Genomic DNA, 14,060 nt, shown 5'->3' on the forward strand with positions numbered 1-14,060 from the left:
AGCAAAGCATAAATATTTCATAATTTAGTCAAAAGAAGAATAAAATTGGGATGGAGAGAAATAGATAAACCCAATATATGCTGAAAAATAAAAGCATTCCTATATAGATCCTGATTAAATTTTAGCACTGCAAAATGATTTCAGAAAAAAAAAATGTTTCTTCTGTTTTTACTTTGGGCACCTATTAATATAGTGTATATTGACATACTAATATTTCTATTTAATGCAGGATAGAAACATAGTTTTATAAAAGGTTTGTCATAATTACTGATAGAGATAGATATAAGTATGAATCTGTTAAGTAAAACTAAATATAAATTCAAAACTCAAAAGAGCAGATAAAATAAAAACTTAATATACTAAGAAAAATCTAGGTGCAAAATTTATTTATTAAATATATTTTAATTGATTTCAGAGAGGAAGGAAGAAGAAGAAAGATTAACATAAATGATGAGAGAAAGTCATTTATTGGCTGCCTCCTGCACACTGCCTATGGGGGATGGAGCCCACAACCGGACATGTGCCCTGACTGGGAATTGAACATGACTTCATAGTTCATAGGTTGATGCTCAACCACTGAGCCATGCTGGCTGGGCCAAAATTTAGATATAATAAAAAATATTGAAAATCTTGGAAGATGGAATAAGAAGAGTAAAACACATGCTAACTCATTGTATCTAAAAGAAGATGAATGGTAATGTGGAACTCTTGATATAATGTTTCAACAGGATTTCAGACATTGGGGAAAAAAGTGTTGTTTCCATGCTATTTCCTCTGGATTGGTCCTACCCTCCAGGACAATCTTAAGAGAAGGGAGTGTAACCCAAAGTCTAGACTGACAAGGATAAGAAGTAGAACCTGATCAAGTTGCCCTGACCCCTACACAGAGCACTAGAAGACTGAGCATCTGCTTTTGCTCAGAGAACATTTCCCAATACTAAACAAGGGTCTCTTTAAGGCAGCAATGCCACAATAATTAGATGAGACAATTTGGATGTAAAACTACATGATTTATTACTTAGCACCTTACTGTAACCTGGGTCAGAAGGAGGAGCAGCAAGGGTGCAATGCCCAGATCTGTCTTATACTTCTTTCTTCAGGTGTCATGTTCTTCCCCTACAATGAAGCATTCTTGGTCTCTATCACAAAGACCAAAATCCTTCCAAACTCAGCCCAGATTCTCCTCTAATGTGAGACTCTCCAGGCTACATGTGGTCCCACCCCTAATTGCTGTTCCCTTTATTAATACATGGTTTATTTACTACAATTAATTTTTATAAGGGAGGATCCTATTGTCAGGTCAATACAATGAAGCTTTAACCAGAACTCTTAATTCTACCTGGTCTGATTTCTAAAACTTTATTGCCTACCCTTCTGTGATAGGCTGAAGAAGGTGCTCCATGTCGACTCTCACCCTGGCTGGGTAGCTCACCTGGTTAGAGAGTCCTCCCCATATGCCAAAGTTGAGGGTTTGATCCTCAGTAAGGGCATATATAAGAGTCAACCAATGGATGTATAAATAAATGGAACAAGTTAATGTTTCTCTCTCTCTCCCTCCCCATCTCAAATCAATATAAAAATTTTAAAAAATTATTTTCACTCTCTAGTCTTTAGAACTGTAAAGATGTTACCTTACATAGCAAAGGGACTGTATAGATGTGATGAAGATTATAGATCTTGAGACAGGGAGATTATCCCTTTAAGCCTAATCTGATCACACAAGCCTTTAAAAGAGTACTCTTCCCAGGGGGAGTCAGTCAGCCAGATGCAATGTGAGGATTCAACCCTCCATTACTGACTTTAAAGATGGAGGAACAGGTGTATGAGCCAATGAATGAAATTGGCATCTGAAAGCTGAGAAAAGCCCTCAGTTAACAGCCAGCAAGGAAACAGAACTCCAGTCTTACAACTAAGAAAGAAAATTCTTTCCCAGAGCTTCCAAAAGAAGTACAGCACTGCCCACACTTGGATTTCAGCTTTTAAGACTCTAAGCAGAGACCTGAGCCCACCGGGCTTCTGACCTACAGAAACTACGAAGTCATAAATCTGTGTTGTTTCTGATCATTTGTTATGGCAGGTAGAAAACTTAGCAATGTCTTTGTTGTGTGCTTAAGAGGACGCAAGTCATTGCCTGGGTTCCACTTTTCTCTGTTCTTGTTCTCCTTTCCTTTTCCCTTCAATGTCTAGCTGGCAGGTATAATTATTCTTCATTTCATATCTAACTCCTTTAATTGCTTCTGGTAAACCCTAATGCTTATCCATGTTTACTACACAATAGATTTGCTCTCTGATCAATGCATCTCACTCAATATATAAATTAAATAATTTTTAAGTGCAAAAAATACCAAGAGTAGAATTTAGGTTATAATGATTCTGGTCTAAAACAACAGAAGATATAAAACAAAGGAGCCCATATGGCAGAAATTAGAAAATAAGAAACAACAAAAAAAGTATTATTTAAAAAATGTTAGCAATCATTCAACAAGTGAAGTAAGATAAAATATTTTCATTATAATAATAATTGTAAATGGAAGATTATACACTAAAACAAAATCCTTTAAAAAATAAAAAAGGATTAAGTATTAAAGCAGTTACAAAAGCATGTCTAATACATTCAAATTATAAGAAGGCATTGGTTACAATAATAATATTAGTCAGTTAATTAAAAACAAGAAGCACAAAATAGAATAAAGGCATTCTTTTTATATTGTTAAATTATATAATCTATGCAAAAGATTTAATTGTGCCCTAGCTGGTTTGACTCAGTGGATAGAGCATCGGCCTGTGGACTAAAGTGTCCCAGGTTTGATTCCAGTCAAGGTCACATGCCCGAGTTGTGGGCTCGATCCCGTGTGGGGTGTGCAGGAGGCAGCTGGTCAGTGATTCTCTCTCATCATTAATGTTTCTGTCCCTTTCTCTCCCTTTCCCTTCTCTCTGAAATCAATAAAAAAATATATATATATATATTTTTAAAAAGATTTAGTTGTTATGAGTCATCTATTAAATAAAATTTTGGTGAACTATATAAAGTAAAAAAAGCTATATAATATAAGGAGAACTTAAAAGATATAAAATATTGAAGATTCTAAAATATGTAATATTTGACAAAAGAGTAACATATAAATGATAACTATGCTTTGAATTAAATAAGATTTATTTAAGTAGATTAAAATATATGCCTTATAAAAGAAATGCAACTTTATTATAAGTGTCAATTAATTAGTATGACAATAAATTCATAAAAGAGTCATGTTATGGGTCAGATTCCCCATGAAAACTGCTTTAAGTAATATTAGAACTTTTCAGACATAGATTAAAGTTAAAAATGGAATCATTTAGAAATTTAAAAATAACTTAATATTAATTGGTTCGGAGTATAAATGAATGTCACTACAATTCAGAATATTTGGAAATCAACAACCATAAGGAAGCTACATAGAATCTGGCCAAGAGAGTGCTAGGAGGAATATTCATTATTAATAAATGTATAGGATTAAATGGAAACAGTAAATAGTAGCAGTAATAAGGACCATATTGTAAACAAATGAGAAAGAGTGATAGATATGTATGCTTTTCTAAGAAAATTACCAAAATTAATTGAAATAATATATGAGAAAGTCAAAACAGATGAAAGCAATTTTTTTAAAATATATTTTTATTTATTTCAGAGAGGAATAGAGAGGGAGAGACAGATAGAAACATCAATGATGAGAGAGAATCATTGATCAGCTGCCTCTGTATGCCCACGCTGGGGATAGAGCCTGCAACCCGGGCATATCCCCTGACTGGGAATTGAACCTGTGACCTCCTGCTTCATAGATCAATGCTCAACCACTGAGCCACTCCCACTGGGTGAAAGCAATTCTTAACTTATCAAAAACTTACCCTTAGGATCTCCTGACCCATTCTAAAAACCAGATTTTTTCTACTATTACTGAGTCATAATGCCATTCTAACAAAAGGACCGTGAAATGTCATTGCAGATGCAGTAGATGGTTTCCATCATGGTCAGTTCTAGTCAGTACTAAGCATACTGCTCTGATAGAAATTTGCCCCTGTATAATGCACAATATAAACCATAAGAGAGACACTGTTCTTTAAAGTTCAGCCACCCCTAAGAGATGTGAACCAGTAAGGCCCTTAAACCTAGATGAGTTTGTCAAGTTGCTTTGCTCCACAGTGACAAGAGAAATGAGTTCAAATGCATCATAAATGTGGTTTGGGGGACATGCCCTTCAATTAGCTTTTACTCCTTCCGTATTTTAGTTTCTCTGACTCTGATTCCTTCTCCTTGGGTCACTTCCCAAGTAATGTACCTCCACTGAAGCCTTTGTTATAGACTCTGCTTTATGGAGGAAAATTCGATGTCCTAAAAGTAAAGATGAAACTGTGTTTTCCTTAGTGTCTAGCTTTTCCTATAGATGCTAGAAATCACTGAAGAGTAAAAATTTAAGGACCTAAAATTCTACCATGTACAATCTGACCTATTTTGGGGGGCTGGAGTGTGTTATAGAGTAGAAAAAAATATTCTTCACTTCTTTTGCTTCCACTTGCTCCTATTAAGTAACAAGGCTGATTTGAAAGCCCCTTTACACCTCCATAATAAGCTTTCCTCGTGAGAAAACACTCCCCTCCAATTTCTAAGAATAAATCCTGTCTGATGCTGTCAATGTACATGAATAGAGAGAGCCTTTAGGTTTAGCAAAAGAGTTTTAAAAAACAAATTTCAGGACACCCAGGGATACAATGATAGACTCTTTGCATGAAAACCCTGTGGCATTCTTTCAAATATCTTAAAACATCATTCAGCAAGAAAAAGTCCGTGTTCTCACCTTCTGTGCTTCCAGAGAAATTAACACTTCAGCAGATGTCAATGTAGCCTTTTCCCTTTAAGTGATGGCCTTGTTCAAATTCAAGCTTTAGAGCAAATTTTCTAAACGCACACTTATGGACACTAATGACCTATTGTAGGAAATGTCTAAATTCCCCAGTTTAGGGGGGGAAATAAAAAGCAATAATAATAATAATAATAATAAAAGCAAGGGGATAAAAAAGATGAATGCCTGTGGTTAACATGGTTCACTGATTTTTTTTTTTTTACTCCTCAGATTAGGACTTTCTTTACAGCCTGCCATAAATACATATTTCTATTTTATAATGTATGTGCTACTGCACCACGGGTGACCAGAAGAAGTGTTCCTGTTGACTGCTTGCTGTCCATCTCATCGGCAGTGCAGAACAGGGATGCAGACCTGCGACAGGCTATCAATCCCGAGAGAGCCGCAACCTGCTCAGAATTCTGATTTCTTGCCCTTTTTCCTATAACCAAAATGGAGACTTGCAAATGTATGCTCTACAATTAAAATGTCTCTTCACATTCAAAGAAAGAAAAAAATGAAACCGTTATCTAGGAGATCATTCAAGCTCAGAGCATACCACTGTTTCTGGCGGTCTGAATTTATCTCCAGCTCTGTGCTTATTTTCCCTCTCCCAGGATCTGGACCTTCGCTCTCATGATTAACCTGATGGTTGTACAGATCCGGACCACTCTCAGAGACATGGAGACCCTCGCTTCTGCGCAGGATGCTCTCCCCGGGATTGATAGCCTGCCTCAGGCCTGCATCCCTGTTCTGCACTGCTGGTAAGATGGACGGTAAGCTCAACAGGACTAGAAGTACAACCTGTTTTAGGATCCACACTCTACCCTAAATTTCCTTTGTGTTTGAGGGAGGGTGGGAGAGCAAACCCATGCCACAGATTCAAATTCTTGTTCCACAAAGGAAAACAATGTCCAAGAACCAAATTGTATTTCCTTTGATCACCAAAAGTAATCAGATCTCCAGCTGGTGGGTTGCCCTCCTAATGCAAAATCTGCCAGAGGGGGAGGTGTTAGCCATACCCTCAGGTAGAGACACCATTACCCTGTTGCTGCATCTGCAGGGTGGCAAGGACATGCCACATCTCCTCTGGTTTGCCAGAAAGCTCTATAAGGAGGGCTCTAATGGCACTTTCAATTCCCTGCGATCTGCTATGTAGAGGACTTCCTTTTCTTACTGCTGTATGTTTACAGACCAAAAATCTAAATGGCCTGGCAGTTTTCTAGTTACCCTGATTATTTTGGACAGCCAGATGAAATAATCCAGTTCCCTGCTGGAATGGAATTGACCTGTGCAACCTGGTTTGGCTGTTTGCAACTATCTAATGGAGGCACATAATGTCCATTCTGTGGCACCATTACAACGTCTGGAACCACCCTTTTACGTATCAGTCCCATGAGACCTAAGCTGGGTGTTGCTAATGAGTTTAGTTACACAGGTGTTGCCTGCTCAAAAAACCTCCTTTACAGAAGTAAATTCAAGACAGTGGGATTGTTAAAGGCAGTGGGGTTCGATGGCATCTTGAAGGCTTGTGCAAGGCCATGCTTTCGCAGTGCGGGAGGAGCAGGAATATCCCAGGAACTGGGAAACACTGATCCTTTTTGTTTTCTCCTTAGCTTCACTGGGGACCTGAGTTAAAGGAGCCAACAGATTAATGTGGCATCAGCAGGGCTGGAGCGTAAGCTCCTTGCAGGGCTCACTGATTGGGTCTAACATTTCTCAGGAATCCTCTTAGAGTTTTCACTTGCAGAGTTCTGGGAGACAGCAAGGCTGACCAACAGCCCCACCTCCCTGGCATAGTCTGCTTGGCAAGTTTGCCCAGACGGAAAGCTATCCCAGCTTGGCTGTGGGGAGACAAGCCCAGTCTGAAACTCAGCAAAGCCCTGGTTCCAGGCTTTTTTTTTTCATGTGGATTTGATTTCTATTCTCAAAAACTGTTCTCGAGGCAAACAGGGAGCCGTCCTTGAAAGATCCATATATTTTTTATCTCCTTGTATATTATCCACATCTAAATAAGAGGTATTTCCCCCCCATAGGCTAATTTCAAGTAGGACACTGAACAGGGAAGCAAAGTTGCCACACAGAATTGTTGTGAAAACTGAATATGACTCAGAAATCAAGTAACAAGATGAGCTTTGACTTCAAGAATTTTCCTCCTTGCCACCCCTGGTCCTACAACCGCCAAGGCACACACACCACATAAAGCAGCATGTTTATAAAGAATTTGTCACTCTAACTCAAACATCAAGAATGAATTGCAGTCCTAAGTACTTTTAATCTTAAAACCAAGGTAAAAAAAAAACATCCAAAATTTTCATCTAAAATATAACAAGATATTCATACATATGTATAAGATGAAAAGCAATATTATAACCGTGTCTGTCTCTGCTAAGAGGGAAAATAAAGTAAGTGATATAAAAGAATGGTGAAACAATACAAAAACAAAACAAAACACTTATTGCAGCCAAACAAACTTGTGTTATATATTAGAAACTTTCTAATTCCAACTGGAATACTTTATTGAAGAAAACTATGTTATATAGACTTTTAGGTAAGATATTACCAATTTATTTAAAAACTAGAGGCCCGGTGCATGAAATTTGTGCAAGAGTAGGCCTTCCTTCCCCTGGCTGCCGGCACCAGCTTCCCTCTGACACCCAGGACCCAGACTTCCCTCTGGCCACCGGCAGGCACCCGAGACCTGGGCTTCCCTTGCAACCCCGGCTTTGTCTGGAAGGTCGTCGAGAAGGATGTCCGGAAGGATGTCCAATCTAATTAGCATATTATGCTTTTATTATTATAGATTTTCAGAACAACTAGCTTATGTGGAAACAGGTGGGAAGTAAATGATTTTTAGGGCCCCCTGGTAAATCTATGGTTCTATATTCTCTGTCTTGATAGACTCCATGCTTTGTGTAGCTGAGAGACAAATACACAGGGCACACTAGTCTCTTACTACTCTTTATTCAATTTTTAATATTAGAAGGTCCTTCCAGGAGCCTTTTAAGAGGGTTTAGTAGAAAGTAATCACATTCAGAATGATACCAAGAATCAGCAGTTACGGCCACATTCTAGTGGCATATTAGGGTTTACAGATCTTGGGCTTCACTATGATTATTTTTTCTTGTTCTCCCCATCCTGCCTCTCCTGCTTTTCAACCCCATCAGAATTAGAATAGTTATTCTTGATAGGAGTTTGGAATTCACCATCTGGAAAGGATTTGTGAGTTATTAACAAAGCTAAGAAGAATGTTTGGTGCAGGAGAAGAGGGACTTCGAAGCACCTGAAGTTGTCAGGAGGCCAGCAAAGTCTTCCAGACACCCGCTGTGAAAGCCTCTGAGAGTGGGAATCATCTCCTAAGTAGCACTCAAGTGAAGGGCCTTTGGAGAGGTGCTTTAAGCGGGCCCCGACATAATCCTCTTTCTGGTTGAAATATCTATCTCTTCTGACTGGTTGCCAAACAGGGCTTGGTGTCAGGTTTGTATTTATTTATTTATTTTTATTTTTATTTTTTTACCTCTCTCTGTGTTTTCTGCAGATCTCTGGAATGTGGTCAACATAATATCAATTACACACATTTGTAGTGACTCAGCAGCTTCTTGAACTTCTTTTTCATCTTACCCTTCCTTTCTCAGTGATTATGGCAAAAGACAAAGAAAATAAAAGTTCATGAAAGCAAGGAAAAACTAGGCTTAAAGGGTCTTGAGGACAGGTATACTGGGAACTAATGTAAGACACAGAACAAGACACGATTATTTAATTTCCGAACTAAAATGTGTCAGAAGACTCCTCAACACACAGAAATTAATTTTCATTGAATTGTTATTTTAGCAAAATCAGACTAAATGCAACTGTCAGAAGCTCTGCATCCTCCTAGTAATTGCATATGCCATCTATACTGTGATGCTTAGCAAAGGTTGCTATTATTAAGTAAAGGTTATATGAAGTGCCCGGAGTGCCCCTATATTGCATGAATATTTTTTTAAAGATAGGCTTTCTATTCTTGCTGCCAAATAAATAAGTAAATGAAAATTATATAAAAACACAGTAAAAAGAAAAAACAAGCCAAAGTTGTTGCATTAACCTCCCTGAACTGTCATTGCACTTCATGTTTTATTTATTTGTATTTACTTATTTTAAAAAAATTTGTATTTATTTCAGAGAGGAAGGGGGAGAGAGAGATAGAAACATCAATGATGAGAGAGAATCAGCGATCAGCTGCCTCCTGCACGCCCCCTACTGGAGATAAAGCCCACAACCCGGGCATGTGCCCTTGACCAGAATCGAACCCAGGACCCTTCAGTCTGCAGGCCAATATTCAATTCACTGAGCCAAACCAGCAAGGGCGCTCTTCACACTTTAAATACTGCTGTTTCAATATATTCCACTTGCTGTTTTATAATCAGTTGGGCTCTTATCGGTGTGGTTCCTAGAGCTGAGTACCATTGTTCACATGGGTAAATGTTCTCAATGTGAACTGGGCCCAAGGTACAACCCTATATGCTTACTTTCTCCTGGGGGTGGAGATGAGGTGTTTGCTACCAACAGTGTGTGTAACTGTCCTCTCCAAGTTGCTCCCTGGGGCCAGCTCCAGGCAAAGGTGTGAAGCTGTGGTATGTGCTTTTGGTGTTCTGAACTTTCTCATTCTTATCCTTCTCAATTCTTCAGCATTTACTCCACTTAGCTTCTGTTAACCCTGTCAAAATTTATTCTCAGAAAAAAAGAGCTCTTTGAGACCTTTTTAAGTCCTGTATGAAATGAAATTCTCTGTGTCACCTCTCCCAGGGAGATTTGTATTTTAATTTCTAAGGCTAATTACAGAATAAAAAGCTCTGCCCCTTTTGAGGCATTCTCTGCATCATTGGGCAGGTTCGGAAGAGATTCTGGAGGGACACCAGAGAAAACCTTGTCAGCACTCTGAAACACACCTTGAGTTCACACGCATTCTCTCTCTCTCTCTCTCTCTCTCTCTTTCTCTCTCTCTCTCTCTCTCTCTCACACACACACACACAGCACACACTAAGATGAAAGGAAACAGTCACACTTATCACCGCTCTAGCATCTGTTAGGAGGCACAGTAACAGTCATTTATATGTTTCTCACTAAACTCTGTACTGCAAGTAAGTAAGATTTAATAGAGAGGTCAAGTCATTCCCTCAAAGTCACACAACTATTCAATATCAGACCCAAGATAACAGCTCAGCCAATATCCAGTCTCTTTTCTTTGTACATTCTATTTATTTTTGTTGAATTGAGTTTGTACTGAAAGTGTTAATGGGCATTTTCCAGGCTCAAATCCACATAAAAATATCGAGGAAGCCAAGTGAGAAAACTTAAATGTAAAATCCTCTCAGAAATCCCAGAGGGAAGCCAGACCAATTTTAATGTCTGAAGTCTTCATTCATTTCCTTTCCATTTCTAAAGCGACACTTCATTTATCACTTTTGTGTCATTTCTTGCTTTGGTTAAAGGATGGTGTTACTATTTGATTACTGACTGATCTCTCATAACTTCTGTGCTGTGAGGCATGACACATTTCACATCACAAAGTGTGGTCTTCTTAGTTTGGAGTAACTAAGTATTTATTTCCCTGGAAATCTTCAGCAGGTCCTGGGGGTTTGGCTTTCACATTTTCCAACTTTTCCCCTTTTATCAATTTCATTGTTATTATCAACATTTTGTTGTATAATTTTTTGAAGATCATAGGCAAAATGAATACAGCATCCTTTCATGAATATTACTGCATTCTCTAACTCCCTATGGGAATGAGTGTTCAAGCATTAGATGGACTTACAGGCATGTAGCACAGGTAAGAAGCACCTAATGTTTTAAGCACCACAAGGACAACAACTATCTATCTAATGTTGGTATTTCTCAATGTTTGACATTCCTTCTGCATTACTGCTCTTTACCTATGTATACAGCAACAAGGAAAGGCCATACATTATTGCTGTATTAAGCAAAGAGCATTTTAAAACAATAGTTGACTTCTGTAAGCAAGGGAATTCATGAGTTTGAAAGTTTATCTATTTTCATTTATGTAGCAACTATTACTGACCTCCTATTACATATGCCAGGCACTGTTCTTGACCTAAGAAAACAAAAGATATATCTCTGCTCTCTGACAGACTCAGCAAGTGAAGGCAAACTCCCAGGGAAAGGGACCTCAGAGCTGAATCAGAAGGATGCTTAGTGTTAACATGAGGGAGTGGGATGAAGAGGAGCCTCATAGACTGCACAGCAGGATCAGAGGCCTGGCATTTGGAAAGCAAATGGAGAGAAGGCAGTTTGGCCTGAGTTCGTAGACAAAGTGAGAGAGGGATCATTAATGAGACGAGGGAGATAAGCAAGGGCCACACTGGGTGGACATCGAAACAATGTTGAGGATGTCATTCTTCACTTTAAGAGCAATGGGAAGGTCCTGCAGGGTTAAGCATGGGGGTGATTTGATTGATTGGCTTTGCATTTTGAATATATTTTTTCTGCTCCTGGAAGAGTTTGGACTTGATGAAAGAGAGCTCAATTATCAATTTTGTTCTCTAATGCCCAATTATTTTTAAGGTTTGATGGGAGTGAAAAATGAGGAACATGCTCTGCAATGTTATTTGGGAATTATTTATCTGTCTTCCCTCCCTCCCCCTCCCTCCCTCCCTTCCTCCCTTCCTCCCTTCCTCCCTTCTTTCCTTCTTTCCTTCCTTCCCTTAATTGATACTATCAAAGCTGGCTTATTCAAATAGAAAAAAAAAAGGCTTGGATAAGGTATTCACTGAGCTTCACTTAAAAAGATGTACGGAAAGCTTTGACTTCCCAGAGTGTGAAAAAAAAGAGCAATAAATAATAATAGTGGCCAAATACAGATTTATAACCTAGAAGCAATAAAGAAACCAAAGAAATAGTTTCTGTTTTTAAGAGGCTTATATTTTGGGTGGGGCATATAATAAAGAGATAAGGAATTACATGACATGTTAGATGTTGCAAATAAAAGAGGGTAGTATTTAAAGACTGTATTCAAAGGATGTGACATATATTTATTTATAAATCATAAGTAATTCATAAATAGATACTTTATAAATAAAGTGACTTACAATATCACTACCATTAATGTTCTCTCTCTCTCTCTCTCTCTCTCTATATATATATATATATATCTACACTAATAAAAGAGAAACATGGTAATTAGCGTATGACCGCTACCCTTCCCATTGGCTAATCAGTGAGTATATGCAAATTAACTGTCAGCCAAGATGGCGGCCAGCAGCCAGGCAGCTGGAAGCAAACATGAGGCTTGCTTGCTGCAGTGACTGCAGACTCCAACGTTCCCCGCCTGCCGCTGCCGGCCTCTGAGCTGGCAGTTTGAAACATTCTAACAAATATAGGCCCGCGATCTCAGAGCTGAAGTTATACATTGTTTCGATTACAGAACGGCAAACAAACCAGCAGCAGAAGCCTCAGAGCTAGAGCCAGAGCTAAAGCTGGCCCAGAAGAAAAAAAAAAAAAGAAAAAAAGGAGGGGTTGGGAGCTTCAGTCAAAACTGCCAGCCTGAAAGCAGCCCTCAGCCCCTCACCTAGGCTGGCCAGGCACCCCAGTGGGGACCCCCACCCTGATCCAGGACACCCTTCAGGGCAAACCAGCCGGCCCCCAGGCCTCTATCCTATATAGTAAAAGGGTAATATGCCTCCCAGCACTGGGATCAGCGGAGCAGCGAGGCCTCCTGGCACCAGATCAGCATGACAGGGTGCAGCGCCCAAACCCCCTGATTGCCCTGCGGCTCTGTGTGTGACAGGGGGTGGCGTCCCAACCCACCCCCCCCCCCCACAGGCCCTGCTCTGTGTGTGACAGGGTAGAGCCATAACCTCCCCATCGGCCCTACCCTGAGTGTGACAGGGGGCGGTGCCCTAACTCCCCTATCGGCCCTACTCTGTGCGTGACGGGGGAGCTCCCCAACCCCCTGATGGGCCCTGCTCTGTGCGTGATGGGGGGGGGGGGGCAGTGCCCCAACCCCCTGATTGGCCCTGTTCTGTGAGTGACAGGGGGCAGCGCCCCAACCCCCTGATTGACCCTGCTATGTGCATCACAGGGGTTGGTGCCGCAACCTCCCCATTGACCCTGCCTTGAGTGTGACAGGGGGCGGTGCCCCAACCCCCCAATCAGCCCTACCCTGAGTGTGACTGAGGGTGGCATCACAACTCCCCAATCAGCCCTGCTCTGAGCCTGACCAGGGGCTGCACCTAGGGAATGGGCCTGCCCTCTGCCACCTGGGAGCAGGCCTAAGCCAGCATGTCATTATCTCCCGAGGGGTCCCAGACTGCAAGAGGGCACAGGCCGGGCTGAGGGACCCCCCCTTCCCCCCCGAGTGCACAAATTTTTGTGCACCAGGCCTCTAATATATATATACATATATATATATATATATATATATATATATATATATATACATATATGTGTAATTATATATATACATACACACATACATACATATACATATATGTATGTATATATATACAGACACACATATGTATATTGAGAGAAAATCTCACTGATAAGGTGGCGCTTGAGCAGGTCAAAATGCTGACACCCTAAATCAAAGAAAGTCAAAGAGAACCATTTAAAAATTTTTCTTCACCCGCTGGGGAAAGACACACAGAGTCACTTTAATTATTAATTTTTTAAACATCATTCTGAAATGTTTTCTTCATAATTGATATTGGGAGATCAGGCCAGTGCTATCACACCTCCAATTGCCACCTCCTCTTCTGCTTTATTCTTAATGTCTGTGGCTGATCTACTTCTGGCTCTGCCTGCAGTAACTACTATTTGGTGGTTATGGAAGCTATGAATAGCATGTTTGGGAAAAGATCCACTTCATTTGCAATACAGTTTAATTATAAAAGAACTTTTAAATCTAATGTTTCCTTGCTAATTTCTTTCCCAAACTTGGTTTCTCTCTTTTATTTAGCAGATGTGTTTTCATTACACACCCATTTGGCAATTTGAAACAAGTTCACGACTCAGCCGTTTTCTAAACAAAAATGCACAAATATGCAAACTGTGAGCTTGACATTCAGCTTTATAACTGCAACAATGAAGGATAAATAAATAGTTTTGTTAAGAATTACCATCATAAGATTGAAGAATGAAATTTATTTCCAGGGCAGTATCATCAAATACTATTACCTGTCTTGA

This window comes from Myotis yumanensis, unplaced genomic scaffold (genome assembly GCF_028538775.1).
Source record: "Myotis yumanensis isolate MYYU_CA2020_CCGP unplaced genomic scaffold, mMyoYum1.0.hap1 SCAF_4, whole genome shotgun sequence".
NCBI lineage: Eukaryota > Metazoa > Chordata > Mammalia > Chiroptera > Vespertilionidae > Myotis > Myotis yumanensis.